Source organism: Haemaphysalis longicornis, unplaced genomic scaffold (assembly GCF_048455015.1).
Source record: "Haemaphysalis longicornis isolate Haplotype H1 unplaced genomic scaffold, Haemaphysalis longicornis Haplotype H1 scaffold_9, whole genome shotgun sequence".
Taxonomy (NCBI): domain Eukaryota; kingdom Metazoa; phylum Arthropoda; class Arachnida; order Ixodida; family Ixodidae; genus Haemaphysalis; species Haemaphysalis longicornis.
The window spans coordinates 124,537,562-124,557,275 of NW_027526460.1; the positions used below are offsets into that span (position 1 = coordinate 124,537,562).

The following is a 19,714-nucleotide window of genomic DNA, read 5'->3' on the forward strand; positions in this document are numbered from 1 at the left end:
TTTCCTACTAGTTAATTCGTAATCTGTGAACAGAAGATTGCCGCTAAATGCTAACGGTAGAAAAATATTTCTCTTTCTTCTCCAGAGACCCCGCAGGACTTTACGCTCCACGTTGATTAAAAAAATGAACGAAACATTGCAGGGAGCGCCGAGGACACTCGGCCCACTACGGACAGGTCGTGCATCCGTTCAACCTTGTTTCCGTTTTGTAGTGGTTATCACGTGCGCTTTACACGCGCAAGGTCCCCGGTTCGATCCCGGCCGGAAACAGCCTTTTGCCGTATTTTTCTGTTTATTGAAATATTTACGAAGGCCTTTCTTTCTAGTTAATTCGTAATCTGTGAAAAGAAGATTGCCGCTAAATGCTAACGGTAGAAAAATATTTCTCTTTCTTCTCCAGAGACCCCGCAGGACTTTACGCTCCACGTTGGTTAAAAAACTGAACGAAACATTGCAGGGAGCGCCGAGGACACTCGGCCCACTACGGACAGGTCGTGCATCCGTTCAACCTTGTTTCCGTGGTGTAGTAGTTATCACGTGCGCTTTACACGCGCAAGGTACCCGGTTCGATCCCGGGCGGAAACAGCCTTTTGCCGTATTTTTCTGTTTATTGAAATATTAACGAAGGCCTTTCTTACTAGTTAATTCGTAATCTGTGAACAGAAGTTTGCCGCTAAATGCTAACGGTAAAAAAATATTTCTCTTTCTTCTCTAGAGTCCCCGCAGGACTTTACGCTCCACGTTGGTTAAAAAAGTGAACGAAACATTGCAGGGAGCGCCTGGGACACTCGGCCCACTACGGACAGGTCGTGCATCCGTTCAACCTTGTTTCCGTGGTGTAGTGGTTATCACGTGCGCTTTACACGCGCAAGGTCCCCAGTTCGATCCCGGGCAGAAACAGCCTTTTGCCGTATTCTTCTGTTTATTGAAATATTAACGAAGGCCTTTCTTACTAGTTATTTCGTAATCTGTGGACAGAAGATTGCCACTAAATGCTAACAGTAAAAAAATATTTCTCTTTCTTCTCTAGAGTCCCCGCCGGACTTTACGCTCCACGTTGGTTAAAAAAACTGAACGAAACAGTGCAGGGAGCGCCGAGGACACTCGGCCCTCTACGGACAGGTCGTGCATCCGTTCAACCTTGTTTCCGTGGTGTAGTGGTTATCACGTGCGCTTTACACGCGCAAGGTCCCCGGTTCGATCCCGGCCGGAAACAGCCTTTTGCCGTATTTTTCTGTTTATTGAAATATTTACGAAGGCCTTTCTTACTAGTTAATTCGTAATCTGTGAACAGAAGATTGCCGCTAAATGCTAACGGTAGAAAAATATTTCTCTTTCTTCTCCGGAGACCCCTCAGGACTTTACGCTCCACGTTGGTTAAAAAACTGAACGAAACATTGCAGGGAGCGCCGAGGACACTCGGCCCACTACGGACAGGTCGTGCATCCGTACAACCTTGTTTCCGTGGTGTAGTGGTTATCACGTGCGCTTTACACGCGCAAGGTTCCCGGTTCGATCCCGGGCGGAAACAGCCTTTTGCCGTATTTTTCTGTTTATTGAAATATATAACGAAGGCCTTTCTTTCTAGTTAATTCGTAATCTGTGAACAGAAGATTGCCGCTAAATGCTAACGGTAAAAAAATATTTCTCTTTCTTCTCTAGAGTCCCAGCAGGACTTTACGCTCCACGTTGGTTAAAAAAGTGAACGAAACATTGCAGTGAGCGCCTAGGACACTCGGCCCACTACGGACAGGTCGTGTATGCGTTCAACCTCGTTACCGTGGTGTAGTGGTTTTCACGTGCGCTTTATACGCGCAAGGTCCCCGGTTCGATCCCGGGCGGAAGCAACCTTTTGCTGTATTTTTCTCTTTATGGAAATATTAACGAAGGCGTTTTATACTAGTTAATTCGTAATCTGGGAACAGAAGATTGCCGCAAAATGCTAACGGTAGAAAAATATTTCTCTTTCTTCTCCAGAGACCCCGCAGGACTTTACGCTCCACGTTGGTTAAAAAACTGAACGAAACATTGCAGGGAGCGCCGAGGACACTCGGCCCACTACGGACAGGTCGTGCATCCGTTCAACCTTGTTTCCGTGGTGTAGTGGTTATCACGTGCGCTTTACACGCGCAAGGTCCCCGGTTCGATCCCGGGCGGAAACAGCCTTTTGCCGTATTCTTCGGTTTATTGAAATATTAACGAAGGCCTTTCCTAATAGTTAATTCGTAATCTGTGGGCAGAAGATTGCCACTAAATGCTAACAGTAAAAAAATACTTCTCTTTCTTCTCTAGAGTCCCCGCAGGACTTTACGCTCCACGTTGGTTAAAAAACTGAACGAAACATTGCAGGGAGCGCCGAGGACACTCGGCCCACTACGGACAGGTCGTGCATCCGTTCAACCTTGTTTCCGTGGTGTAGTGGTTATCACGTGCGCTTTACACGCGCAAGGTCCCCGGTTCGATCCCGGGCGGAAACAGCCTTTTGCCGTATTTTTCTGTTTTTTGAAATATTTACGAAGGCCTTTCTTAATAGTTATTCGTAATCTGTGAACACAAGATTGCCGCTAAATGCTAACGGTAGAAAAATATTTCTCTTTCTTCTCCAGAGACCCCGCAGGACTTTACGCTCCACGTTGGTTAAAAAAGTGAACGAAACATTGCAGGGAGCGCCGAGGACACTCGGCCCACTACGGACAGGTCGTGCATCCGTTCAACCTTGTTTCCGTGGTGTAGTGGTTATCACGTGCGCTTTACACGCGCAAGGTCCCCGGTTCGATCCCGGGCGGAAACAGCCTTTTGCCGTATTCTTCTGTTTATTGAAATATTAACGAAGGCCTTTCTTACTAGTTAATTCGTAATCTGTGGACAGAAGATTGCCACTAAATGCTAACAGTAAAAAAGTATTTCTCTTTCTTCTCTAGAGTACCCGCAGGACTTTACGCTCCACGTTGGTTAAAAAACTGAACGAAACATTGCAGGGAGCGCCGAGGACACTCGGCCCACTACGGACAGGTCGTGTATCCATTCAACCTTGTTTCCGTGGTGTAGTGGTTATCACGTGCGCTTTACACGCGCAAGGTCCCCGGTTCGATCCCGGCCGGAAACAGCCTTTTGCCGTATTTTTCTGTTTATTGAAATATTTACGAAGGCCTTTCTTACTAGTTAATTCGTAATCTGTGAACAGAAGATTGCCGCTAAATGCTAACGGTAGAAAAATATTTCTCTTTCTTCTCCAGAGACCCCGCAGGACTTTACGCTCCACGTTGGTTAAAAAACTGAACGAAACATTGCAGGGAGCGCCGAGGACACTCGGCCCACTACGGACAGGTCGTGCATCCGTTCAACCTTGTTTCCGTGGTGTAGTGGTTATCACGTGCGCTTTACACGCGCAAGGTTCCCGGTTCGATCCCGGGCGGAAACAGCCTGTTGCCGTATTTTTCTGTTTATTGAAATATTAACGAAGGCCTTTCTTTCTAGTTAATTCGTAATCTGGGAACAGAAGATTGCCGCAAAATGCTAACGGTAGAAAAATATTTCTCTTTCTTCTCCAGAGACCCCACAGGACTTTACGCTCCACGTTGGTCAAAAAACTGAACGAAACATTGCAGGGAGCTCCGAGGACACTCGGCCCACTACGGACAGGTCGTGCATCCGTTCAACCTTGTTTCCGTGGTGTAGTGGTTATCACGTGCGCTTTACACGCGCAAGGTCCCCGGTTCGATCCCGGGCGGAAACAGCCTTTTGCCCTACTTTTCTGTTTATTGAAATATTAACGAAGGCCTTTTATACTAGTTAATTCGTAATCTGTGAACAGAAGATTGCCGCTAAATGCTAACGGTAAAAAAATATTTCTCTTTCTTCTCTAGACTCCCCGCAGGACTTTACGCTCCACGTTGGTTAAAAAACTGAACGAAACATTGCAGGGAGCGCCGAGGACACTCGGCCCACTACGGACAGGTCGTGCATCCGTTCAACCTTGTTTCCGTGGTGTAGTGGTTATCACGTGCGCTTTACACGCGCAAGGTCCCCGGTTCGATCCCGGCCGGAAACAGCCTTTTGCCGTATTTTTCTGTTTATTGAAATATTTACGAAGGCCTTTCTTACTAGTTAATTCGTAATCTGTGAACAGAAGATTGCCGTTAAATGCTAACGGTAGAAAAATATTTCTCTTTCTTCTCCAGAGACCCCGCAGGACTTTACGCTCCACGTTGGTTAAAAAACTGAACGAAACATTGCAGGGAGCGCCGAGGACACTCGGCCCACTACGGACAGGTCGTGCATCCGTTCAACCTTGTTTCCGTGGTGTAGTGGTTATCACGTGCGCTTTACACGCGCAAGGTCCCCGGTTCGATCCCGGGCGGAAACAGCCTTTTGCCGTATTTTTCTGTTTATTGAAATATTAACGAAGGCCTTTCTTACTAGTTAATTCGTAATCTGTGAACAGAAGATTGCCCCTAAATGCTAGCGGTAAAAAAATATTTCTCTTTCTTCTCCAGAGACCCCGCAGGACTTTACGCTCCACGTTGGTTAAAAAACTGAACAAAACATTGCAGGGAGCGCCGAGGACACTCGGCCCACTACGGACAGGTCGTGCATCCGTTCAACCTTGTTTCCGTGGTGTAGTGGTTATCACGTGCGCTTTACACGCGCAAGGTCCCCGCTTCGATCCCGGGCGGAAACAGCGTTTTGCCGTATTTTTCTGTTTATTGAAATATTAACGAAGGCCTTTCTTACTAGTTAATTCGTAATCTGTGAACAGAAGATTGCCGCTAAATGCTAACGGTAATAAAATATTTCTCTTTCTCCTCTAGAGTCCCCGCAGGACTTTACGCTCCACGTTGGTTAAAAAAGTGAACGAAACATTGCAGGGAGCGCCTAGGACACTCGGCCCACTACGGGCAGGTCGTGTATCCATTCAACCTCGTTTCCGTGGTGTAGTGGTTATCACGTGCGCTTTACACGCGCAAGGTCCCTGGTTCGATCCCGGGCGGAAACAGCCTTTTGCCGTATTCTTCTGTTTATTGAAATATTAACCAAGGCCTTTCTTACTAGTTAATTCATAATCTGTGGACAGAAGATTGCCACTAAATGCTAACAGTAAAAAAATATTTCTCTTTCTTCTCTAGAGCCCCAGCAGGACTTTACGCTCCACGTTGGTTAAAAAACTGAACGAAACAATGCAGGGAGCGCCGAGGACACTCTGCCCACTACGGACAGGTCGTGTATCCATTCAACCTCGTTTCCGTGGTGTAGTGGTTATCACGTGCGCTTTACACGCGCAAGGTCCCCGCTTCGATCCCGGGCGGAAACAGCCTTTTGCCATATTTTTCTGTTTATTGAAATATTAACGAAGGCCTTTCCTAATAGTTAATTCGTAATCTGTGGGCAGAAGATTGCCACTAAATGCTAACAGTAAAAAAATACTTCTCTTTCTTCTCTAGAGTCCCCGCAGGACTTTACGCTCCACGTTGGTTAAAAAACTGAACGAAACATTGCAGGGAGCGCCGAGGACACTCGGCCCACTACGGACAGGTCGTGCATCCGTTCAACCTTGTTTCCGTGGTGTAGTGGTTATCACGTGCGCTTTACACGCGCAAGGTCCCCGGTTCGATCCCGGGCGGAAACAGCCTTTTGCCGTATTTTTCTGTTTTTTGAAATATTTACGAAGGCCTTTCTTAATAGTTATTCGTAATCTGTGAACACAAGATTGCCGCTAAATGCTAACGGTAGAAAAATATTTCTCTTTCTTCTCCAGAGACCCCGCAGGACTTTACGCTCCACGTTGGTTAAAAAAGTGAACGAAACATTGCAGGGAGCGCCGAGGACACTCGGCCCACTACGGACAGGTCGTGCATCCGTTCAACCTTGTTTCCGTGGTGTAGTGGTTATCACGTGCGCTTTACACGCGCAAGGTCCCCGGTTCGATCCCGGGCGGAAACAGCCTTTTGCCGTATTCTTCTGTTTATTGAAATATTAACGAAGGCCTTTCTTACTAGTTAATTCGTAATCTGTGGACAGAAGATTGCCACTAAATGCTAACAGTAAAAAAGTATTTCTCTTTCTTCTCTAGAGTACCCGCAGGACTTTACGCTCCACGTTGGTTAAAAAACTGAACGAAACATTGCAGGGAGCGCCGAGGACACTCGGCCCACTACGGACAGGTCGTGTATCCATTCAACCTTGTTTCCGTGGTGTAGTGGTTATCACGTGCGCTTTACACGCGCAAGGTCCCCGGTTCGATCCCGGCCGGAAACAGCCTTTTGCCGTATTTTTCTGTTTATTGAAATATTTACGAAGGCCTTTCTTACTAGTTAATTCGTAATCTGTGAACAGAAGATTGCCGCTAAATGCTAACGGTAGAAAAATATTTCTCTTTCTTCTCCAGAGACCCCGCAGGACTTTACGCTCCACGTTGGTTAAAAAACTGAACGAAACATTGCAGGGAGCGCCGAGGACACTCGGCCCACTACGGACAGGTCGTGCATCCGTTCAACCTTGTTTCCGTGGTGTAGTGGTTATCACGTGCGCTTTACACGCGCAAGGTTCCCGGTTCGATCCCGGGCGGAAACAGCCTGTTGCCGTATTTTTCTGTTTATTGAAATATTAACGAAGGCCTTTCTTTCTAGTTAATTCGTAATCTGGGAACAGAAGATTGCCGCAAAATGCTAACGGTAGAAAAATATTTCTCTTTCTTCTCCAGAGACCCCACAGGACTTTACGCTCCACGTTGGTCAAAAAACTGAACGAAACATTGCAGGGAGCTCCGAGGACACTCGGCCCACTACGGACAGGTCGTGCATCCGTTCAACCTTGTTTCCGTGGTGTAGTGGTTATCACGTGCGCTTTACACGCGCAAGGTCCCCGGTTCGATCCCGGGCGGAAACAGCCTTTTGCCCTACTTTTCTGTTTATTGAAATATTAACGAAGGCCTTTTATACTAGTTAATTCGTAATCTGTGAACAGAAGATTGCCGCTAAATGCTAACGGTAAAAAAATATTTCTCTTTCTTCTCTAGACTCCCCGCAGGACTTTACGCTCCACGTTGGTTAAAAAACTGAACGAAACATTGCAGGGAGCGCCGAGGACACTCGGCCCACTACGGACAGGTCGTGCATCCGTTCAACCTTGTTTCCGTGGTGTAGTGGTTATCACGTGCGCTTTACACGCGCAAGGTCCCCGGTTCGATCCCGGCCGGAAACAGCCTTTTGCCGTATTTTTCTGTTTATTGAAATATTTACGAAGGCCTTTCTTACTAGTTAATTCGTAATCTGTGAACAGAAGATTGCCGTTAAATGCTAACGGTAGAAAAATATTTCTCTTTCTTCTCCAGAGACCCCGCAGGACTTTACGCTCCACGTTGGTTAAAAAACTGAACGAAACATTGCAGGGAGCGCCGAGGACACTCGGCCCACTACGGACAGGTCGTGCATCCGTTCAACCTTGTTTCCGTGGTGTAGTGGTTATCACGTGCGCTTTACACGCGCAAGGTCCCCGGTTCGATCCCGGGCGGAAACAGCCTTTTGCCGTATTTTTCTGTTTATTGAAATATTAACGAAGGCCTTTCTTACTAGTTAATTCGTAATCTGTGAACAGAAGATTGCCCCTAAATGCTAGCGGTAAAAAAATATTTCTCTTTCTTCTCCAGAGACCCCGCAGGACTTTACGCTCCACGTTGGTTAAAAAACTGAACAAAACATTGCAGGGAGCGCCGAGGACACTCGGCCCACTACGGACAGGTCGTGCATCCGTTCAACCTTGTTTCCGTGGTGTAGTGGTTATCACGTGCGCTTTACACGCGCAAGGTCCCCGCTTCGATCCCGGGCGGAAACAGCGTTTTGCCGTATTTTTCTGTTTATTGAAATATTAACGAAGGCCTTTCTTACTAGTTAATTCGTAATCTGTGAACAGAAGATTGCCGCTAAATGCTAACGGTAATAAAATATTTCTCTTTCTCCTCTAGAGTCCCCGCAGGACTTTACGCTCCACGTTGGTTAAAAAAGTGAACGAAACATTGCAGGGAGCGCCTAGGACACTCGGCCCACTACGGGCAGGTCGTGTATCCATTCAACCTCGTTTCCGTGGTGTAGTGGTTATCACGTGCGCTTTACACGCGCAAGGTCCCTGGTTCGATCCCGGGCGGAAACAGCCTTTTGCCGTATTCTTCTGTTTATTGAAATATTAACCAAGGCCTTTCTTACTAGTTAATTCATAATCTGTGGACAGAAGATTGCCACTAAATGCTAACAGTAAAAAAATATTTCTCTTTCTTCTCTAGAGCCCCAGCAGGACTTTACGCTCCACGTTGGTTAAAAAACTGAACGAAACAATGCAGGGAGCGCCGAGGACACTCTGCCCACTACGGACAGGTCGTGTATCCATTCAACCTCGTTTCCGTGGTGTAGTGGTTATCACGTGCGCTTTACACGCGCAAGGTCCCCGCTTCGATCCCGGGCGGAAACAGCCTTTTGCCATATTTTTCTGTTTATTGAAATATTAACGAAGGCCTTTCTTAATAGTTAATTCGTAATCTGTGAACAGAAGATTGCCGGTAAATGCTAACGGTAAAAAAATATTTCTCTTTCTTCTCTAGAGTCCGCGCAGGACTTTACGCTCCACGTTGGTTAAAAAAGTGAACGAAACATTGCAGGGAGCGCCTAGGACACTCGGCCCACTACGGACAGGTCGTGTATCCATTCAACCTCGTTTCCGTGGTGTAGTGATTATCACGTGCGCTTTACACGCGCAAGGTCCCCGGTTCGATCCCGGGCGGAAACAGCCTTTTGCCGTATTCTTCTGTTTATTGAAATATTAACGAAGGCCTTTCTTACTAGTTAATTCATAATCTGTGGACAGAAGATTGCCACTAAATGCTAACAGTAAAAAAATATTTCTCTTTCTTCTCTAGAGTCCCCGCAGGACTTTACGCTCCACGTTGGTTAAAAAACTGAACGAAACATTGCAGGGAGCGCCGAGGACACTCTGCCCACTACGGACAGGTCGTGTATCCATTCAACCTCGTTTCCGTGGTGTAGTGGTTATCACGTGCGCTTTACACGCGCAAGGTCCCCGCTTCGATCCCGGGCGGAAACAGCCTTTTGCCATATTTTTCTGTTTATTGAAATATTAACGAAGGCCTTTCTTAATAGTTAATTCGTAATCTGTGAACAGAAGATTGCCGCTAAATGCTAACGGTAAAAAAATATTTCTCTTTCTTCTCTAGAGTCCGCGCAGGACTTTACGCTCCACGTTGGTTAAAAAAGTGAACGAAACATTGCAGGGAGCGCCTAGGACACTCGGCCCACTACGGACAGGTCGTGTATCCATTCAACCTCGTTTCCGTGGTGTAGTGATTATCACGAGCGCTTTACACGCGCAAGGTCCCCGGTTCGATCCCGGGCGGAAACAGCCTTTTGCCGTATTCTTCTGTTTATTGAAATATTAACGAAGGCCTTTCTTACTAGTTAATTCATAATCTGTGGACAGAAGATTGCCACTAAATGCTAACAGTAAAAAATAGTTCTCTTTCTTCTCTAGAGTCCCCGCAGGACTTTACGCTCCACGTTGGTTAAAAAACTGAACGAAACATTGCAGGGAGCGCCGAGGACACTCCGCCCACTACGGACAGGTCGTGTATCCATTCAACCTCGTTTCCGTGGTGTAGTGGTTATCACGTGCGCTTTACACGCGCAAGGTCCCCGCTTCGATCCCGGGCGGAAACAGCCTTTTGCCATATTTTTCTGTTTATTGAAATATTAACGAAGGCCTTTCTTAAACCCGCCGCGGTAGCTCAGTGGCTAAGGCGTTGCGCTGCTGAGCACGAGGTCGCGGGTTCGATTCCCGGCCGCGGCGGTCGCTTTTCTGATGGAGGCGAAAAGCAAAAACGCCCGTGTGTACGAGATTTCGGCGCACGTTAAAGATCCCCAGGTGGTCAAAATTAATCCGGAGCCCTCCACTACGGCGCGCCTCATCGCCTACGTTGCGTCGGCGCGTTAAACCCTACAATCAAAATCAAATCAATCAGGCCTTTCTTAATAGTTAATTCGTAATCTGTGAACAGAAGATTGCCGCTAAATGCTAACGGTAAAAAAATATTTCTCTTTCTTCTCTAGAGTCCCCGCAGGACTTTACGCTCCACGTTGGTTAAAAAAGTGAACGAAACATTGCAGGGAGCGCCTAGGACACTCGGCCCACTACGGACAGGTCGTGTATCCATTCAACCTCGTTTCCGTGGTGTAGTGGTTATCACGTGCGCTTTACACGCGCAAGGTCCCCGGTTCGATCCCGGGCGGAAACAGCCTTTTGCCTTATTCTTCTGTTTATTGAAATATTAACGAAGGCCTTTCTTACTAGTTAATTCGTAATCTGTGGACAGAAGATTGCCACTAAATGCTAACAGTAAAAAAATACTTCTCTTTCTTCTCTAGAGTCCCCGCAGGACTTTACGCTCCACGTTGGTTAAAAAACTGAACGAAACATTGCAGGGAGCGCCTAGGACACTCGGCCCACTACGGACAGGTCGTGTATCCATTCAACCTCTTTTCCGTGGTGTAGTGGTTATCACGTGCGCTTTACACGCGCAAGGTCCCCGGTTCGATCCCGGGCGGAAACAGCCTTTTGCCGTATTCTTCGGTTTATTGAAATATTAACGAAGGTCTTTCCTAATAGTTAATTCGTAATCTGTGGACAGAAGATTGCCACTAAATGCTAACAGTAAAAAAATACTTCTCTTTCTTCTCTAGAGTCCCCGCAGTACTTTACGCTCCACGTTGGTTAAAAAACTGAACGAAACATTGCAGGGAGCGCCGAGGACACTCGGCCCACTACGGACAGGTCGTGCATCCGTTCAACCTTCTTTCCGTGGTGTAGTGGTTATCACGTGCGCTTTACACGGGCAAGGTCCCCGGTTCCATCCCGCGCGGAAACAGCCTTTTGCCGTATTTTTCTGTTTATTGAAATATTAACGAAGGCCTTTCTTACTAGTTAATTCGTAATCTGTGAACAGAAGATTGCCGCTAAATGCTAACGGTAAAAAAATATTTCTCTTTCTCCTCTAGAGTCCCCGCCGGACTTTACGCTCCACGTTGGTTAAAAAAGTGAACGAAACATTGCAGGGAGCGCCTAGGACACTCGGCCCACTACGGACAGGTCGTGTATCCATTCAACCTCGTTTCCGTGGTGTAGTGATTATCACGTGCGCTTTACACGCGCAAGGTCCCCGGTTCGATCCCGGGCGGAAACAGCCTTTTGCCGTATTCTTCTGTTTATTGAAATATTAACGAAGGCCTTTCTTACTAGTTAATTCGTAATCTGTGGACAGAAGATTGCCACTAAATGCTAACAGTAAAAAAATATTTCTCTTTCTTCTCTAGAGTCCCCGCAGGACTTTACGCTCCACGTTGGTTAAAAAAGTGAACGAAACATTGCAGGGAGCGCCTAGGACACTCGGCCCACTACGGGCAGGTCGTGTATCCATTCAACCTCGTTTCCGTGGTGTAGTGGTTATCACGTGCGCTTTACACGCGCAAGGTCCCCGGTTCGATCCCGGGCGGAAAAAGCCTTTTGCCGTATTCTTCTGTTTATTGAAATATTAACGAAGGCCTTTCTTACTAGTTAATTCGTAATCTGGGGACAGAAGATTGCCACTAAATGCTAACAGTAAAAAAATATTTCTCTTTCTTCTCTAGAGTCCCCGCAGGACTTTACGCTCCACGTTGGTTAAAAAACTGAACGAAACATTGCAGGGAGCGCCGAGGACACTCGGCCCACTACGGACAGGTCGTGCATCCGTTCAACCTTGTTTCCGTGGTGTAGTAGTTATCACGTGCGCTTTACACGCGCAAGGTCCCCGGTTCGATCCCGGGCGGAAACAGCCTTTTGCCGTATTTTTCTGTTTATTTAAATATTTACGAAGGCCTTTCTTACTAGTTAATTCGTAATCTGTGAACAGAAGATTGCCGCTAAATGCTAACGGTAGAAAGATATTTCTCTTTCTTCTCCAGAGAACCCGCAGGACTTTACTCTCCACGTTGGTTAAAAAACTGAACGAAACATTGCAGGGAGCGCCGAGCACACTCGGCCCACTACGGACAGGTCGTGCATCCGTTCAACCTTGTTTCCGTGGTGTAGTGGTTATCACGTGCGCTTTACACGCGCAAGGTCCCCGGTTCGATCCCGGGCGGAAACAGCCTTTTGCCGTATTTTTCTGTTTTTTGAAATATTAACGAAGGCCTTTCTTACTAGTTAATTCGTAATCTCTGAACAGAAGATTGCCGCTAAATGCTAATGGTAAAAAAATATTTCTCTTTCTTCTCTCGCTCCACGTTGGTTAAAAAACTGAACGAAACATTGCAGGGAGTGCCGAGGACACTCGGCCCACTACGGACAGGTCGTGCATCCGTTCAACCTTGTTTCCGTGGTGTAGTGGTTATCACGTGCGCTTTACACGCGCAAGGTCCCCGGTTCGATCCCGGGCGGAAACAGCCTTTTGCCGTATTCTTCGGTTTATTGAAATATTAACGAAGGTCTTTCCTAATAGTTAATTCGTAATCTGTGGACAGAAGATTGCCACTAAATGTTAACAGTAAAAAAATACTTCTCTTTCTTCTCTAGAGTCCCCGCAGTACTTTACGCTCCACGTTGGTTAAAAAACTGAACGAAACATTGCAGGGAGCGCCGAGGACACTCGGCCCACTACGGACAGGTCGTGCATCCGTTCAACCTTGTTTCCGTGGTGTAGTGGTTATCACGTGCGCTTTACACGCGCAAGGTCCCCGGTTCGATCCCGGGCGGAAACAGCCTTTTGCCGTATTTTTCTGTTTTTTGAAATATTTACGAAGGCCTTTCTTACTAGTTAATTCGTAATCTGTGAACAGAAGATTGCCGCTAAATGCTAACGGTAGAAAAATATTTCTCTTTCTTCTCCAGAGACCCCGCAGGACTTTACGCTCCACGTTGGTTAAAAAACTGAACGAAACATTGCAGGGAGCGCCGAGGACACTCGGCCCACTACGGACAGGTCGTGCATCCGTTCAACCTTGTTTCCGTGGTGTAGTGGTTATCACGTGCGCTTTACACGGGCAAGGTCCCCGGTTCCATCCCGCGCGGAAACAGCCTTTTGCCGTATTTTTCTGTTTATTGAAATATTAACGAAGGCCTTTCTTACTAGTTAATTCGTAATCTGTGAACAGAAGATTGCCGCTAAATGCTAACGGTAAAAAATATTTCTCTTTCTCCTCTAGAGTCCCCGCCGGACTTTACGCTCCACGTTGGTTAAAAAAGTGAACGAAACATTGCAGGGAGCGCCTAGGACACTCGGCCCACTACGGACAGGTCGTGTATCCATTCAACCTCGTTTCCGTGGTGTAGTGGTTATCACGTGCGCTTTACACGCGCAAGGTCCCCGGTTCGATCCCGGGCGGAAACAACCTTTTGCCTTATTCTTCTGTTTATTGAAATATTAACGAAGGCCTTTCTTACTAGTTAATTCGTAATCTGTGGACAGAAGATTGCCACTAAATGCTAACAGTAAAAAAATACTTCTCTTTCTTCTCTAGAGTCCCCGCAGGACTTTACGTTCCACGTTGGTTAAAAAACTGAACGAAACATTGCAGGGAGCGCCTAGGACACTCGGCCCACTACGGACACGTCGTGTATCCATTCAACCTCTTTTCCGTGGTGTAGTGGTTATCACGTGCGCTTTACACGCGCAAGGTCCCCGGTTCGATCCCGGGCGGAAACAGCCTTTTGCCGTATTCTTCGGTTTATTGAAATATTAACGAAGGTCTTTCCTAATAGTTAATTCGTAATCTGTGGACAGAAGATTGCCACTAAATGCTAACAGTAAAAAAATACTTCTCTTTCTTCTCTAGAGTCCCCGCAGTACTTTACGCTCCACGTTGGTTAAAAAACTGAACGAAACATTGCAGGGAGCGCCGAGGACACTCGGCCCACTACGGACAGGTCGTGCATCCGTTCAACCTTGTTTCCGTGGTGTAGTGGTTATCACGTGCGCTTTACACGCGCAAGGTCCCCGGTTCGATCCCGGGCGGAAACAGCCTTTTGCCGTATTTTTCTGTTTTTTGAAATATTTACGAAGGCCTTTCTTACTAGTTAATTCGTAATCTGTGAACAGAAGATTGCCGCTAAATGCTAACGGTAGAAAAATATTTCTCTTTCTTCTCCAGAGACCCCGCAGGACTTTACGCTCCACGTTGGTTAAAAAACTGAACGAAACATTGCAGGGAGCGCCGAGGACACTCGGCCCACTACGGACAGGTCGTGCATCCGTTCAACCTTGTTTCCGTGGTGTAGTGGTTATCACGTGCGCTTTACACGGGCAAGGTCCCCGGTTCCATCCCGCGCGGAAACAGCCTTTTGCCGTATTTTTCTGTTTATTGAAATATTAACGAAGGCCTTTCTTACTAGTTAATTCGTAATCTGTGAACAGAAGATTGCCGCTAAATGCTAACGGTAAAAAATATTTCTCTTTCTCCTCTAGAGTCCCCGCCGGACTTTACGCTCCACGTTGGTTAAAAAAGTGAACGAAACATTGCAGGGAGCGCCTAGGACACTCGGCCCACTACGGACAGGTCGTGTATCCATTCAACCTCGTTTCCGTGGTGTAGTGGTTATCACGTGCGCTTTACACGCGCAAGGTCCCCGGTTCGATCCCGGGCGGAAACAGCCTTTTGCCGTATTCTTCTGTTTATTGAAATATTAACGAAGGCCTTTCTTACTAGTTAATTCGTAATCTGTGGACAGAAGATTCCCACTAAATGCTAACAGTAAAAAAATATTTCTCTTTCTTCTCTAGAGTCCCCGCAGGACTTTACGCTCCACGTTGGTTAAAAAAGTGAACGAAACATTGCAGGGAGCGCCTAGGACACTCGGCCCACTACGGGCAGGTCGTGTATCCATTCAACCTCGTTTCCGTGGTGTAGTGGTTATCACGTGCGCTTTACACGCGCAAGGTCCCCGGTTCGATCCCGGGCGGAAAAAGCCTTTTGCCGTATTCTTCTGTTTATTGAAATATTAACGAAGGCCTTTCTTACTAGTTAATTCGTAATCTGGGGACAGAAGATTGCCACTAAATGCTAACAGTAAAAAAATATTTCTCTTTCTTCTCTAGAGTCCCCGCAGGACTTTACGCTCCACGTTGGTTAAAAAACTGAACGAAACATTGCAGGGAGCGCCGAGGACACTCGGCCCACTACGGACAGGTCGTGCATCCGTTCAACCTTGTTTCCGTGGTGTAGTAGTTATCACGTGCGCTTTACACGCGCAAGGTCCCCGGTTCGATCCCGGGCGGAAACAGCCTTTTGCCGTATTTTTCTGTTTATTTAAATATTTACGAAGGCCTTTCTTACTAGTTAATTCGTAATCTGTGAACAGAAGATTGCCGCTAAATGCTAACGGTAGAAAGATATTTCTCTTTCTTCTCCAGAGAACCCGCAGGACTTTACGCTCCACGTTGGTTAAAAAACTGAACGAAACATTGCAGGGAGCGCCGAGCACACTCGGCCCACTACGGACAGGTCGTGCATCCGTTCAACCTTGTTTCCGTGGTGTAGTGGTTATCCCGTGCACTTTACACGCGCAAGGTCCCCGGTTCGATCCCGGGCGGAAACAGCCTTTTGCCGTATTTTTCTGTTTTTTGAAATATTAACGAAGGCCTTTCTTACTAGTTAATTCGTAATCTGTGAACAGAAGATTGCCGCTAAATGCTAACGGTAGAAAGATATTTCTCTTTCTTCTCCAGAGAACCCGCAGGACTTTACGCTCCACGTTGGTTAAAAAACTGAACGAAACATTGCAGGGAGCGCCGAGCACACTCGGCCCACTACGGACAGGTCGTGCATCCGTTCAACCTTGTTTCCGTGGTGTAGTGGTTATCCCGTGCACTTTACACGCGCAAGGTCCCCGGTTCGATCCCGGGCGGAAACAGCCTTTTGCCGTATTTTTCTGTTTATTTAAATATTTACGAAGGCCTTTCTTACTAGTTAATTCGTAATCTGTGAACAGAAGATTGCCGCTAAATGCTAACGGTAGAAAGATATTTCTCTTTCTTCTCCAGAGAACCCGCAGGACTTTACGCTCCACGTTGGTTAAAAAACTGAACGAAACATTGCAGGGAGCGCCGAGGACACTCGGCCCACTACGGACAGGTCGTGCATCCGTTCAACCTTGTTTCCGTGGTGTAGTAGTTATCACGTGCGCTTTACACGCGCAAGGTCCCCGGTTCGATCCCGGGCGGAAACAGCCTTTTGCCGTATTTTTCTGTTTATTTAAATATTTACGAAGGCCTTTCTTACTAGTTAATTCGTAATCTGTGAACAGAAGATTGCCGCTAAATGCTAACGGTAGAAAGATATTTCTCTTTCTTCTCCAGAGAACCCGCAGGACTTTACGCTCCACGTTGGTTAAAAAACTGAACGAAACATTGCAGGGAGCGCCGAGCACACTCGGCCCACTACGGACAGGTCGTGCATCCGTTCAACCTTGTTTCCGTGGTGTAGTGGTTATCCCGTGCACTTTACACGCGCAAGGTCCCCGGTTCGATCCCGGGCGGAAACAGCCTTTTGCCGTATTTTTCTGTTTTTTGAAATATTAACGAAGGCCTTTCTTACTAGTTAATTCGTAATCTCTGAACAGAAGATTGCCGCTAAATGCTAACGGTAGAAAGATATTTCTCTTTCTTCTCCAGAGAACCCGCAGGACTTTACGCTCCACGTTGGTTAAAAAACTGAACGAAACATTGCAGGGAGCGCCGAGGACACTCGGCCCACTACGGACAGGTCGTGCATCCGTTCAACCTTGTTTCCGTGGTGTAGTAGTTATCACGTGCGCTTTACACGCGCAAGGTCCCCGGTTCGATCCCGGGCGGAAACAGCCTTTTGCCGTATTTTTCTGTTTATTTAAATATTTACGAAGGCCTTTCTTACTAGTTAATTCGTAATCTGTGAACAGAAGATTGCCGCTAAATGCTAACGGTAGAAAGATATTTCTCTTTCTTCTCCAGAGAACCCGCAGGACTTTACGCTCCACGTTGGTTAAAAAACTGAACGAAACATTGCAGGGAGCGCCGAGCACACTCGGCCCACTACGGACAGGTCGTGCATCCGTTCAACCTTGTTTCCGTGGTGTAGTGGTTATCCCGTGCACTTTACACGCGCAAGGTCCCCGGTTCGATCCCGGGCGGAAACAGCCTTTTGCCGTATTTTTCTGTTTTTTGAAATATTAACGAAGGCCTTTCTTACTAGTTAATTCGTAATCTGTGAACAGAAGATTGCCGCTAAATGCTAACGGTAGAAAGATATTTCTCTTTCTTCTCCAGAGAACCCGCAGGACTTTACGCTCCACGTTGGTTAAAAAACTGAACGAAACATTGCAGGGAGCGCCGAGGACACTCGGCCCACTACGGACAGGTCGTGCATCCGTTCAACCTTGTTTCCGTGGTGTAGTAGTTATCACGTGCGCTTTACACGCGCAAGGTCCCCGGTTCGATCCCGGGCGGAAACAGCCTTTTGCCGTATTTTTCTGTTTATTTAAATATTTACGAAGGCCTTTCTTACTAGTTAATTCGTAATCTGTGAACAGAAGATTGCCGCTAAATGCTAACGGTAGAAAGATATTTCTCTTTCTTCTCCAGAGAACCCGCAGGACTTTACGCTCCACGTTGGTTAAAAAACTGAACGAAACATTGCAGGGAGCGCCGAGCACACTCGGCCCACTACGGACAGGTCGTGCATCCGTTCAACCTTGTTTCCGTGGTGTAGTGGTTATCCCGTGCACTTTACACGCGCAAGGTCCCCGGTTCGATCCCGGGCGGAAACAGCCTTTTGCCGTATTTTTCTGTTTTTTGAAATATTAACGAAGGCCTTTCTTACTAGTTAATTCGTAATCTCTGAACAGAAGATTGCCGCTAAATGCTAACGGTAAAAAAATATTTCTGTTTCTTCTCTCGCTCCACGTTGGTTAAAAAACTGAACGAAACATTGCAGGGAGCGCCGAGGACACTCGGCCCACTACGGACAGGTCGTGCATCCGTTCAACCTTGTTTCCGTGGTGTAGTGGTTATCACGTGCTCTTTACACGCGGAAGGTCCCCGGTTCGATCCCGGGCGGAAACAGCCTTTTGCCGTATTTTTCTGTTTATTGAAATATTAACGAAGGCCTTTCTTACTAGTTAATTCGTAATCTGTGAACAGAAGATTGCCCCTAAATGCTAGCGGTAAAAAAATATTTCTCTTTCTTCTCCAGAGACCCCGCAGGACTTTACGCTCCACGTTGGTTAAAAAACTGAACAAAACATTGCAGGGAGCGCCGAGGACACTCGGCCCACTACGGACAGGTCGTGCATCCGTTCAACCTTGTTTCCGTGGTGTAGTGGTTATCACGTGCGCTTTACACGCGCAAGGTCCCCGCTTCGATCCCGGGCGGAAACAGCGTTTTGCCGTATTTTTCTGTTTATTGAAATATTAACGAAGGCCTTTCTTACTAGTTAATTCGTAATCTGTGAACAGAAGATTGCCGCTAAATGCTAACGGTAATAAAATATTTCTCTTTCTCCTCTAGAGTCCCAGCAGGACTTTACGTTCCACGTTGGATAAAAAACTGAACGAAACATTGCAGGGAGCGCCTAGGACACTCGGCCTACTACGGACAGGTCGTGTATCCATTCAACCTCTTTTCCGTGGTGTAGTGGTTATCACGTGCGCTTTACACGCGCAAGGTCCCCGGTTCGATCCCGGGCGGAAACAGCCTTTTGCCGTATTCTTCGGTTTATTGAAATATTAACGAAGGTCTTTCCTAATAGTTAATTCGTAATCTGTGGACAGAAGATTGCCACTAAATGCTAACAGTAAAAAAATACTTCTCTTTCTTCTCTAGAGTCCCCGCAGTACTTTACGCTCCACGTTGGTTAAAAAACTGAACGAAACATTGCAGGGAGCGCCGAGGACACTCGGCCCACTACGGACAGGTCGTGCATCCGTTCAACCTTGTTTCCGTGGTGTAGTGGTTATCACGTGCGCTTTACACGCGCAAGGTCCCCGGTTCGATCCCGGGCGGAAACAGCCTTTTGCCGTATTTTTCTGTTTTTTTGAAATATTTACGAAGGCCTTTCTTACTAGTTAATTCGTAATCTGTGAACAGAAGATTGCCGCTAAATGCTAACGGTAGAAAAATATTTCTCTTTCTTCTCCAGAGACCCCGCAGGACTTTACGCTCCACGTTGGTTAAAAAACTGAACGTAACATTGCAGGGAGCGCCGAGGACACTCGGCCCACTACGGACAGGTCCTGCATCCGTTCAACCTTGTTTCCGTGGTGTAGTGGTTATCACGTGCGCTTTACACGGGCAAGGTCCCCGGTTCCATCCCGCGCGGAAACAGCCTTTTGCCGTATTTTTCTGTTTATTGAAATATTAACGAAGGCCTTTCTTACTAGTTAATTCGTAATCTGTGAACAGAAGATTGCCGCTAAATGCGAACGGTAAAAAAATATTTCTCTTTCTCCTCTAGAGTCCCCGCCGGACTTTACGCTCCACGTTGGTTAAAAAAGTGAACGAAACATTGCAGGGAGCGCCTAGGACACTCGGCCCACTACGGACAGGTCGTGTATCCATTCAACCTCGTTTCCGTGGTGTAGTGGTTATCACGTGCGCTTTACACGCGCAAGGTCCCCGGTTCGATCCCGGGCGGAAACAGCCTTTTGCCG

At 47.0% G+C, this 19,714-nt stretch overlaps 58 non-coding genes across 58 annotated transcripts; all 58 read left to right on the forward strand.

Annotated features, from left to right (window-relative positions):
- Positions 1–197: 197 nt before the first annotated feature.
- Trnav-uac (transfer RNA valine (anticodon UAC)) lies at positions 198–270 on the forward strand. The gene has a single exon. It is a non-coding gene; the product is annotated as a tRNA-Val (tRNA).
- Positions 271–512: 242 nt separating this feature from the next.
- Positions 513–585, forward strand: Trnav-uac (transfer RNA valine (anticodon UAC)). Its single transcript has one exon. It is a non-coding gene; the product is annotated as a tRNA-Val (tRNA).
- Positions 586–827: 242 nt separating this feature from the next.
- Positions 828–900, forward strand: Trnav-uac (transfer RNA valine (anticodon UAC)). Its single transcript has one exon. It is a non-coding gene; the product is annotated as a tRNA-Val (tRNA).
- Positions 901–1,143: 243 nt separating this feature from the next.
- Trnav-uac (transfer RNA valine (anticodon UAC)) lies at positions 1,144–1,216 on the forward strand. Its single transcript has one exon. It is a non-coding gene; the product is annotated as a tRNA-Val (tRNA).
- Positions 1,217–1,458: 242 nt separating this feature from the next.
- Trnav-uac (transfer RNA valine (anticodon UAC)) lies at positions 1,459–1,531 on the forward strand. The gene has a single exon. It is a non-coding gene; the product is annotated as a tRNA-Val (tRNA).
- A 243-nt stretch (positions 1,532–1,774) lies between these two features.
- Positions 1,775–1,847, forward strand: Trnai-uau (transfer RNA isoleucine (anticodon UAU)). The gene has a single exon. It is a non-coding gene; the product is annotated as a tRNA-Ile (tRNA).
- A 242-nt stretch (positions 1,848–2,089) lies between these two features.
- Trnav-uac (transfer RNA valine (anticodon UAC)) lies at positions 2,090–2,162 on the forward strand. Its single transcript has one exon. It is a non-coding gene; the product is annotated as a tRNA-Val (tRNA).
- A 242-nt stretch (positions 2,163–2,404) lies between these two features.
- Trnav-uac (transfer RNA valine (anticodon UAC)) lies at positions 2,405–2,477 on the forward strand. The gene has a single exon. It is a non-coding gene; the product is annotated as a tRNA-Val (tRNA).
- A 241-nt stretch (positions 2,478–2,718) lies between these two features.
- Positions 2,719–2,791, forward strand: Trnav-uac (transfer RNA valine (anticodon UAC)). The gene has a single exon. It is a non-coding gene; the product is annotated as a tRNA-Val (tRNA).
- Positions 2,792–3,033: 242 nt separating this feature from the next.
- Positions 3,034–3,106, forward strand: Trnav-uac (transfer RNA valine (anticodon UAC)). Its single transcript has one exon. It is a non-coding gene; the product is annotated as a tRNA-Val (tRNA).
- Positions 3,107–3,348: 242 nt separating this feature from the next.
- Positions 3,349–3,421, forward strand: Trnav-uac (transfer RNA valine (anticodon UAC)). The gene has a single exon. It is a non-coding gene; the product is annotated as a tRNA-Val (tRNA).
- Positions 3,422–3,663: 242 nt separating this feature from the next.
- Positions 3,664–3,736, forward strand: Trnav-uac (transfer RNA valine (anticodon UAC)). Its single transcript has one exon. It is a non-coding gene; the product is annotated as a tRNA-Val (tRNA).
- Positions 3,737–3,978: 242 nt separating this feature from the next.
- Trnav-uac (transfer RNA valine (anticodon UAC)) lies at positions 3,979–4,051 on the forward strand. The gene has a single exon. It is a non-coding gene; the product is annotated as a tRNA-Val (tRNA).
- Positions 4,052–4,293: 242 nt separating this feature from the next.
- On the forward strand, positions 4,294–4,366 carry Trnav-uac (transfer RNA valine (anticodon UAC)). The gene has a single exon. It is a non-coding gene; the product is annotated as a tRNA-Val (tRNA).
- Positions 4,367–4,608: 242 nt separating this feature from the next.
- On the forward strand, positions 4,609–4,681 carry Trnav-uac (transfer RNA valine (anticodon UAC)). Its single transcript has one exon. It is a non-coding gene; the product is annotated as a tRNA-Val (tRNA).
- A 242-nt stretch (positions 4,682–4,923) lies between these two features.
- Trnav-uac (transfer RNA valine (anticodon UAC)) lies at positions 4,924–4,996 on the forward strand. The gene has a single exon. It is a non-coding gene; the product is annotated as a tRNA-Val (tRNA).
- A 242-nt stretch (positions 4,997–5,238) lies between these two features.
- Positions 5,239–5,311, forward strand: Trnav-uac (transfer RNA valine (anticodon UAC)). The gene has a single exon. It is a non-coding gene; the product is annotated as a tRNA-Val (tRNA).
- A 242-nt stretch (positions 5,312–5,553) lies between these two features.
- Positions 5,554–5,626, forward strand: Trnav-uac (transfer RNA valine (anticodon UAC)). Its single transcript has one exon. It is a non-coding gene; the product is annotated as a tRNA-Val (tRNA).
- Positions 5,627–5,867: 241 nt separating this feature from the next.
- Positions 5,868–5,940, forward strand: Trnav-uac (transfer RNA valine (anticodon UAC)). Its single transcript has one exon. It is a non-coding gene; the product is annotated as a tRNA-Val (tRNA).
- A 242-nt stretch (positions 5,941–6,182) lies between these two features.
- Trnav-uac (transfer RNA valine (anticodon UAC)) lies at positions 6,183–6,255 on the forward strand. Its single transcript has one exon. It is a non-coding gene; the product is annotated as a tRNA-Val (tRNA).
- Positions 6,256–6,497: 242 nt separating this feature from the next.
- Positions 6,498–6,570, forward strand: Trnav-uac (transfer RNA valine (anticodon UAC)). The gene has a single exon. It is a non-coding gene; the product is annotated as a tRNA-Val (tRNA).
- A 242-nt stretch (positions 6,571–6,812) lies between these two features.
- Trnav-uac (transfer RNA valine (anticodon UAC)) lies at positions 6,813–6,885 on the forward strand. Its single transcript has one exon. It is a non-coding gene; the product is annotated as a tRNA-Val (tRNA).
- Positions 6,886–7,127: 242 nt separating this feature from the next.
- On the forward strand, positions 7,128–7,200 carry Trnav-uac (transfer RNA valine (anticodon UAC)). Its single transcript has one exon. It is a non-coding gene; the product is annotated as a tRNA-Val (tRNA).
- A 242-nt stretch (positions 7,201–7,442) lies between these two features.
- Positions 7,443–7,515, forward strand: Trnav-uac (transfer RNA valine (anticodon UAC)). The gene has a single exon. It is a non-coding gene; the product is annotated as a tRNA-Val (tRNA).
- Positions 7,516–7,757: 242 nt separating this feature from the next.
- Positions 7,758–7,830, forward strand: Trnav-uac (transfer RNA valine (anticodon UAC)). Its single transcript has one exon. It is a non-coding gene; the product is annotated as a tRNA-Val (tRNA).
- Positions 7,831–8,072: 242 nt separating this feature from the next.
- On the forward strand, positions 8,073–8,145 carry Trnav-uac (transfer RNA valine (anticodon UAC)). The gene has a single exon. It is a non-coding gene; the product is annotated as a tRNA-Val (tRNA).
- Positions 8,146–8,387: 242 nt separating this feature from the next.
- Positions 8,388–8,460, forward strand: Trnav-uac (transfer RNA valine (anticodon UAC)). The gene has a single exon. It is a non-coding gene; the product is annotated as a tRNA-Val (tRNA).
- Positions 8,461–8,702: 242 nt separating this feature from the next.
- On the forward strand, positions 8,703–8,775 carry Trnav-uac (transfer RNA valine (anticodon UAC)). The gene has a single exon. It is a non-coding gene; the product is annotated as a tRNA-Val (tRNA).
- Positions 8,776–9,017: 242 nt separating this feature from the next.
- Positions 9,018–9,090, forward strand: Trnav-uac (transfer RNA valine (anticodon UAC)). Its single transcript has one exon. It is a non-coding gene; the product is annotated as a tRNA-Val (tRNA).
- A 242-nt stretch (positions 9,091–9,332) lies between these two features.
- Trnav-uac (transfer RNA valine (anticodon UAC)) lies at positions 9,333–9,405 on the forward strand. Its single transcript has one exon. It is a non-coding gene; the product is annotated as a tRNA-Val (tRNA).
- A 241-nt stretch (positions 9,406–9,646) lies between these two features.
- Trnav-uac (transfer RNA valine (anticodon UAC)) lies at positions 9,647–9,719 on the forward strand. Its single transcript has one exon. It is a non-coding gene; the product is annotated as a tRNA-Val (tRNA).
- Positions 9,720–10,221: 502 nt separating this feature from the next.
- On the forward strand, positions 10,222–10,294 carry Trnav-uac (transfer RNA valine (anticodon UAC)). The gene has a single exon. It is a non-coding gene; the product is annotated as a tRNA-Val (tRNA).
- A 242-nt stretch (positions 10,295–10,536) lies between these two features.
- Positions 10,537–10,609, forward strand: Trnav-uac (transfer RNA valine (anticodon UAC)). The gene has a single exon. It is a non-coding gene; the product is annotated as a tRNA-Val (tRNA).
- A 557-nt stretch (positions 10,610–11,166) lies between these two features.
- Positions 11,167–11,239, forward strand: Trnav-uac (transfer RNA valine (anticodon UAC)). The gene has a single exon. It is a non-coding gene; the product is annotated as a tRNA-Val (tRNA).
- Positions 11,240–11,481: 242 nt separating this feature from the next.
- On the forward strand, positions 11,482–11,554 carry Trnav-uac (transfer RNA valine (anticodon UAC)). The gene has a single exon. It is a non-coding gene; the product is annotated as a tRNA-Val (tRNA).
- A 242-nt stretch (positions 11,555–11,796) lies between these two features.
- Positions 11,797–11,869, forward strand: Trnav-uac (transfer RNA valine (anticodon UAC)). Its single transcript has one exon. It is a non-coding gene; the product is annotated as a tRNA-Val (tRNA).
- A 242-nt stretch (positions 11,870–12,111) lies between these two features.
- Trnav-uac (transfer RNA valine (anticodon UAC)) lies at positions 12,112–12,184 on the forward strand. Its single transcript has one exon. It is a non-coding gene; the product is annotated as a tRNA-Val (tRNA).
- A 222-nt stretch (positions 12,185–12,406) lies between these two features.
- Positions 12,407–12,479, forward strand: Trnav-uac (transfer RNA valine (anticodon UAC)). Its single transcript has one exon. It is a non-coding gene; the product is annotated as a tRNA-Val (tRNA).
- A 242-nt stretch (positions 12,480–12,721) lies between these two features.
- Trnav-uac (transfer RNA valine (anticodon UAC)) lies at positions 12,722–12,794 on the forward strand. The gene has a single exon. It is a non-coding gene; the product is annotated as a tRNA-Val (tRNA).
- A 556-nt stretch (positions 12,795–13,350) lies between these two features.
- Trnav-uac (transfer RNA valine (anticodon UAC)) lies at positions 13,351–13,423 on the forward strand. The gene has a single exon. It is a non-coding gene; the product is annotated as a tRNA-Val (tRNA).
- Positions 13,424–13,665: 242 nt separating this feature from the next.
- Trnav-uac (transfer RNA valine (anticodon UAC)) lies at positions 13,666–13,738 on the forward strand. The gene has a single exon. It is a non-coding gene; the product is annotated as a tRNA-Val (tRNA).
- A 242-nt stretch (positions 13,739–13,980) lies between these two features.
- Trnav-uac (transfer RNA valine (anticodon UAC)) lies at positions 13,981–14,053 on the forward strand. The gene has a single exon. It is a non-coding gene; the product is annotated as a tRNA-Val (tRNA).
- Positions 14,054–14,609: 556 nt separating this feature from the next.
- Positions 14,610–14,682, forward strand: Trnav-uac (transfer RNA valine (anticodon UAC)). Its single transcript has one exon. It is a non-coding gene; the product is annotated as a tRNA-Val (tRNA).
- A 242-nt stretch (positions 14,683–14,924) lies between these two features.
- On the forward strand, positions 14,925–14,997 carry Trnav-uac (transfer RNA valine (anticodon UAC)). The gene has a single exon. It is a non-coding gene; the product is annotated as a tRNA-Val (tRNA).
- Positions 14,998–15,239: 242 nt separating this feature from the next.
- On the forward strand, positions 15,240–15,312 carry Trnav-uac (transfer RNA valine (anticodon UAC)). The gene has a single exon. It is a non-coding gene; the product is annotated as a tRNA-Val (tRNA).
- A 242-nt stretch (positions 15,313–15,554) lies between these two features.
- Positions 15,555–15,627, forward strand: Trnav-uac (transfer RNA valine (anticodon UAC)). The gene has a single exon. It is a non-coding gene; the product is annotated as a tRNA-Val (tRNA).
- Positions 15,628–15,869: 242 nt separating this feature from the next.
- On the forward strand, positions 15,870–15,942 carry Trnav-uac (transfer RNA valine (anticodon UAC)). Its single transcript has one exon. It is a non-coding gene; the product is annotated as a tRNA-Val (tRNA).
- Positions 15,943–16,184: 242 nt separating this feature from the next.
- Trnav-uac (transfer RNA valine (anticodon UAC)) lies at positions 16,185–16,257 on the forward strand. The gene has a single exon. It is a non-coding gene; the product is annotated as a tRNA-Val (tRNA).
- Positions 16,258–16,499: 242 nt separating this feature from the next.
- On the forward strand, positions 16,500–16,572 carry Trnav-uac (transfer RNA valine (anticodon UAC)). The gene has a single exon. It is a non-coding gene; the product is annotated as a tRNA-Val (tRNA).
- Positions 16,573–16,814: 242 nt separating this feature from the next.
- Trnav-uac (transfer RNA valine (anticodon UAC)) lies at positions 16,815–16,887 on the forward strand. The gene has a single exon. It is a non-coding gene; the product is annotated as a tRNA-Val (tRNA).
- A 242-nt stretch (positions 16,888–17,129) lies between these two features.
- Trnav-uac (transfer RNA valine (anticodon UAC)) lies at positions 17,130–17,202 on the forward strand. The gene has a single exon. It is a non-coding gene; the product is annotated as a tRNA-Val (tRNA).
- Positions 17,203–17,444: 242 nt separating this feature from the next.
- On the forward strand, positions 17,445–17,517 carry Trnav-uac (transfer RNA valine (anticodon UAC)). The gene has a single exon. It is a non-coding gene; the product is annotated as a tRNA-Val (tRNA).
- Positions 17,518–17,759: 242 nt separating this feature from the next.
- On the forward strand, positions 17,760–17,832 carry Trnav-uac (transfer RNA valine (anticodon UAC)). The gene has a single exon. It is a non-coding gene; the product is annotated as a tRNA-Val (tRNA).
- Positions 17,833–18,054: 222 nt separating this feature from the next.
- Positions 18,055–18,127, forward strand: Trnav-uac (transfer RNA valine (anticodon UAC)). Its single transcript has one exon. It is a non-coding gene; the product is annotated as a tRNA-Val (tRNA).
- Positions 18,128–18,369: 242 nt separating this feature from the next.
- On the forward strand, positions 18,370–18,442 carry Trnav-uac (transfer RNA valine (anticodon UAC)). Its single transcript has one exon. It is a non-coding gene; the product is annotated as a tRNA-Val (tRNA).
- A 242-nt stretch (positions 18,443–18,684) lies between these two features.
- On the forward strand, positions 18,685–18,757 carry Trnav-uac (transfer RNA valine (anticodon UAC)). Its single transcript has one exon. It is a non-coding gene; the product is annotated as a tRNA-Val (tRNA).
- A 242-nt stretch (positions 18,758–18,999) lies between these two features.
- Trnav-uac (transfer RNA valine (anticodon UAC)) lies at positions 19,000–19,072 on the forward strand. The gene has a single exon. It is a non-coding gene; the product is annotated as a tRNA-Val (tRNA).
- A 558-nt stretch (positions 19,073–19,630) lies between these two features.
- Trnav-uac (transfer RNA valine (anticodon UAC)) lies at positions 19,631–19,703 on the forward strand. Its single transcript has one exon. It is a non-coding gene; the product is annotated as a tRNA-Val (tRNA).
- The last annotated feature ends 11 nt before the right edge of the window (positions 19,704–19,714 follow it).